Source organism: Trachypithecus francoisi, unplaced genomic scaffold (assembly GCF_009764315.1).
Source record: "Trachypithecus francoisi isolate TF-2019V2 unplaced genomic scaffold, Tfra_2.0 Lachesis_group9, whole genome shotgun sequence".
Taxonomy (NCBI): domain Eukaryota; kingdom Metazoa; phylum Chordata; class Mammalia; order Primates; family Cercopithecidae; genus Trachypithecus; species Trachypithecus francoisi.
In genome coordinates this window covers 69,281,255-69,286,520 of record NW_022681474.1, presented here as the reverse complement: position 1 = coordinate 69,286,520, position 5,266 = coordinate 69,281,255, and the positions used below count along the sequence as shown (strand labels likewise).

Below are 5,266 nucleotides of genomic sequence, written 5' to 3'. Positions count from 1 at the left end.
GGGGAAGTGAAAATAAAATAGACATTAATAATAAAGTATGATAAATGGTGTACAGAGCAGAGGCAACAAATTCAGTTTGGACATTAGGAAATATTCCTGGAAATGACATCCCTTATTCTCTATACATGATACATGTGCAGGAAACCTCTCATTAATTTTGAAATTTTGATATTTGTGTTCATTGGAGTAAAAGTTCTTACTTCCAATTATTATTAGCAAAGATAATTTTTATTTTTGAATCCAATTAATTTCCTAATATAAATTAGTCAAATTTAGCATTAAGGCACTAGAAAAACAAATCGTATGTGAGCAAAGTGTTTCAATGTTTCAAAGATGGCTTCATTCAAAATGTGCAGGGAAAGCCAACTCTGGTATAATTAAGTTTGTTGATACTATCTGGCCAGGTGCATTGGCTCACACCTGTAATCCCAGCACTTTGGGAGGCCAAGGTGGGAGGATGACTTTGGCCCAGGAGTTCAAGACCAGCGTGGGCAACATAGTGAGACTTCATCTCTACAAATTCAATTAATTAATTTAAAAAGATTGTCTATATTATCAATCTGAAATATGATAAAATTATGTAATATTTATGACATTTCTCACAAGAGAGTTTTCACAGTGCAGTATTTCCCCCTTATTTGTGGTTTCACTTCTCCTGGTTTTAGTTACTCACAGTCAAGCAGTGTAAAAATAGGTGAGTAAACTATAATAGGACATTTTGAGAGAAAAGGAGATCACATTCATTATAACTTTTGCTTACAATATATTGCTATAATTATTTTATTTTATTCATTATTGTTGTTAACCTCTTACTGTGCCTAATTTATAAATTAAACTTTTTATTGTAGATATTTATGTATGTGAAAAACATACACAGGGTTCCATGCATCTAGGAAAAAACACACAAATAGAGTTTAGTGCTATCCAGTTTCAGGCAACCACTGGAGATCTTGAAGCATATAATCTACAGATAAAGGGGACTATTGTTATGTTTGTGAACATGGTATGTTCAGTTAAGGGAGGTCATGTTTAACCAGGCTTCTGAAATTATTTGAAAACATTACATCTATAATAGATAGCAGAAATTCAATGATGTAGTACTCTTGTATTTTTCTTCAGGCAAAAAGTCACATTACACATGTGTGTGTGAAAATGTGTGCGTGTGTGTGTGTGTGTAAGCTAACAAATAAATTATAGAAACCAGTCTCAAAAGCAAAAATAAGATGGAGACTTGGCAATAATCTGATTATGGTGATTATTATAGTTCACCAAACTGTACAATGCAGGAAGAAACAGTTTCTATAGTGTCTTTTAAAAGTGTGTTTGCCCAAATTACTTTGATGATTGCCAAATATAATGATTTTTCCTAATGTATATTAAAGCAAAGTACTTAAATAGCAAGTCGCATGTCTCCTTTACTTTCCCTAAGAAAATGACAATTATTACATATAACAATGAATAAAATTTTACTGAATTTTTAATCTTAATATTCAAATTATATCTGAGTCTTTGAATTTCAAAAATAGGATAGATGATTCTACTTTCAAAACCTTTACTTGCAATATATTGAGATTACAGGAACAGAACTACTAAACACTGGCAAGTCTTACTTTTCTCTGGCTGGAAAGCTTCACACTTCCTGTCCCTTACAGGGAGGTGAAAAAACAAATGAATGCAAAAGAAAAGGGGACGAATGAGAAGTTAAGGAAGAAGAGGAGAGGCAAGAAAGGAGAGAGAGGAAAGAAAGTCAGCACAACTTTTAAATAGGGTGGCCCTTAAAGGTAGAGGATTAAAAGAATATTGACTTCCTTGACTCCTTCAGTCCTTAAGGTCCCAGCAGTACCTAGAGGATGGCTTATCTCGTGGTTAGAATATTGCAGAAAAAGACACTAGAGGCGGGATTTTATGGTTTTAGCCTGTGAGTAAAAGGAATTCTGCTATCAGTTTTCTATCCAGCACTATTTCTAACCTCTTACTCAATAACTTGTTACCTTAGTCGTTAATTTATCATGTGTAACATGGCTTTTTGCCTGAAGAAAAATACAAGAGTACTACATCATTGAATTTCTATCATCTATTATAGGTGCAATATTTTCAAATAATTTCAGAAGGCTGGTTAAACATGACCTCCCTTAACTGAGGCAGCAGTGAGTGTTTGTCATAAAATTGTTCTTACCATGAAGAATTTCCACAGCGTCACTTTAGTAGCTTCCATCCTTTTTCCTACTCCTCTAATTATATTTACTCATCATATTTTAAAATAAAATTATAATTGGCAGAGATTGATGAAGAAAAAGATGAAAAATATAAGACATGAGATGTTGACAATATTTCTAATCATTTCTTACACTGAATTAAAAATACATAGAGGAAACTGCATACAATATAAATGTGCAGCTAAAAATTTATTATATAGTTAACACCCCTATAACCACTTTCAAGGCCAAGATGTGAAATAATATGAGCACCCTGCAAACACATTCAAATCACAAACTGCTCCTTTTCTTCTAAAGGCAATCACTATCCTCAATGTCAAGGTAATAACTGCTCACTTTCTTTGTAGCATTGCTACCTAAAGAATGATAATGGAATCATTCAGTTTTGTCTATTTTTGAGCATTATATAAATGGAATAATACATTATACATAAATGTGGGTCTGAATTCTCTTGCTTAATACTATACTTGTGAGATCAATTGAAATTAGTGTGTGTAGTTGTAGTTCCATTTTCTTGTGATTGTTGTAAAGCATTTCAGTTGATCAATATACCCACAATGTACACACCCGCTTTCCTGTTAATGGACATTTGGACAGTTTCCAGTTTAGGGCTTTTATGACGAATGCTGTGAATATTCTGAACACATTTCTGAGTTCACATATAAATACATTCCTGTTGTCTATATAGCTATGAGGAAATAGTTGGGATTTTCGTATCTTTAAATTACTAGAAAGTCACACTGCTTTCCAAAGCGATTGTATGAATTTATATTCCCTAAAAAAATAGTATGAGTTTCTCTACATTCAAACAAACACCTGGAATTTAATTTTATCTCTTTTTGGGTGCAGTTTATTGAAACTTTAATATTCTTTTACTTGATGACCAATGAAATTGAACAACTTTTTTCAGTCGTTTTACTGTACATGCCAATTTCCTCTTTATTCACATTTTTTACCCTTTTTTGTGTTTATATTTTTCTTATTGATTTGTAATTCTTTAGATTTTCTGATTATGTGTCTTTTATTTATAATTTTCAAATATGGTTTCAGACTTTAACTTTTTTGTGATCAAATCTTTATCACCAAAACTTACATTTAAAATTTATGATCAGGCCAGGTACAGTGACTCACACCTGTAATCCAGCACTTCGGGAGGCTGAGGTGGGTGGACCACTTGAGGTCAGGAGTTCAAGACCAGCTTGGCCAACATGGTAAAACTCCATCTCTACTAGAAATAGAAAAAATTAGCTGGGTATGGTGGTGGGTGTCTGTAGTCCCAGCTACTCAGGAGGCTGAGGCAGGAGAATCACTTGAACCTAGGAGGCAGAGGTTGCAGTGAACTGAGATCATGCCATTCCACTCTAGCCTGGGCAACAAGAGTGAAAGTCTATCTCAATAATAATAATAATAATAAAATAAAAATAAATAATAAAAATAAAAATAAATTTAATGATCAGTGCTTTTTGTGTTCTGTTGAAAATTTGTTGCTCAACATCTGGGGACGCTCACAGTTCTCAGCGCCCAGCCCAGCTTCCTTCAAAATGTATACTATTCACAAAATCCTGTGCAAGCTCAGCTTGGAGGGTGATCACTCCCTCCAAGTGCATTGGATCAGTCAAAGCCTCCACCAACTTTGATGCTGAGTGGGATGCTTTGAACATTGAAAGAACCATCAAGACTGAAGGTGTGGATGAGGTCACCATTGTCAACATCTTGACCAACAGGAGGAATGCTCAGAGACATGATAGTGCTTTTGCCTGGCAGAGAAGGACCAAAAAGGAACTTGCATCAGCACTGAAGTCAGCCTTATCTGGCCACCTGGAGATGGTGATTTGGGGCTTATTGAACACACCTGCTCAGTATGATGCTTCTGCGCTAAAAGCTTCCATGAAGGGGCTGGGAACTGACGAGGACTCCCTCCTTGAGATCATCTGCTCAACAACCAACCAGGAGCTCCAGGAAATTAACAGAGTTTACAAGGAAATGTACAAAACTGATCTGGAGAAGGACATTATTTTGGACACATATGGTGACTTCTGCAAGCTGATGGTTGCCCTGGCAAAGGTTAGAAGAGCAGAGGATGGCTCTGTCATTGATTATGAACTGATTGACCAAGATGCCTGGGATTTCTATGACGCTGGAGTGAAAAGGAAAGGAACTGATGTTCCCAAGTGGATCAGCATCATGACCGAGCAGACCGTGTCCCACCTCCAGAAAGTATTTGATAGGTACAAGAGCTACAGCCCATCAAGAGAGAGCATCAAGAAAGAGGTTACAGGAGACCTGGAAAATGCTTTCATGAACCTGGTCCAGTGCATTCAGAACAAGCCCCTGTGTTTTGCTGATCGAGTGTACTACTCCATGAAGGGCAAGGGGATTCGAGATAAGGTCCTGATCCAGAATCATGGTCTCCCGCAGTGAAGTGGACATGTTGAAAATTAGGCCTGAATTCAAGAGAAAGTATGGCAAGTCCCTGTACTATTACATTCAGCAAGATACTAAGGGCGACTACCCAGAAAGCACTGCTGTACCTGTGCGGTGGAGATGACTGAAGCCCAACATAGCTTGAGCTTCCAGAAATGGTGCTCCCCATACTTCCGGCTAACAGGTCTAGAAAACCAGCTTGCGACTAACAGTCCCTGTGGCTGTCCCTGTGAGGATGACGTTAGCATTGTCCCCAACCTCATTTTAGTTGCCTAAGCATAGCCTGGCTTTCCTGTCTAGTCTCTCCTGTAAGCCAAAGAAAAGAACATTCCAGGGAATTGGAAGTGAAGTCTATGGTGTGAAACACTTTGCCTCCTGTGTTTATTCATCCAGAAACAGATGAATAAACTGAATTTGTACTTTAGAAACAAAAAAAGGAAATTGTTTATATACCTTGAAGTTATGAATATCTTTATATATATTAATTTTTGGATCCTTCAGTATTTTGCTTTTTGTATTTTATTCTATATTGACATGACTTCACATTTGAGTCTTTTTTTTCCAAATAAGCGTATCTAATTTTCTCATTACCATTTACTAAAACGATTTTATGTATACTAAATATT

General features: G+C 36.1%; 1 pseudogene across 1 annotated transcript; it reads left to right on the top strand.

The window, feature by feature from the left end:
• The first annotated feature begins 3,742 nt into the window (after window positions 1–3,742).
• Window positions 3,743–5,060, top strand: LOC117082474 (annotated as a pseudogene). Its single transcript, XR_004436625.1, has one exon. The product of XR_004436625.1 is annotated as an annexin A2-like (transcript).
• Window positions 5,061–5,266: the final 206 nt, after the last annotated feature.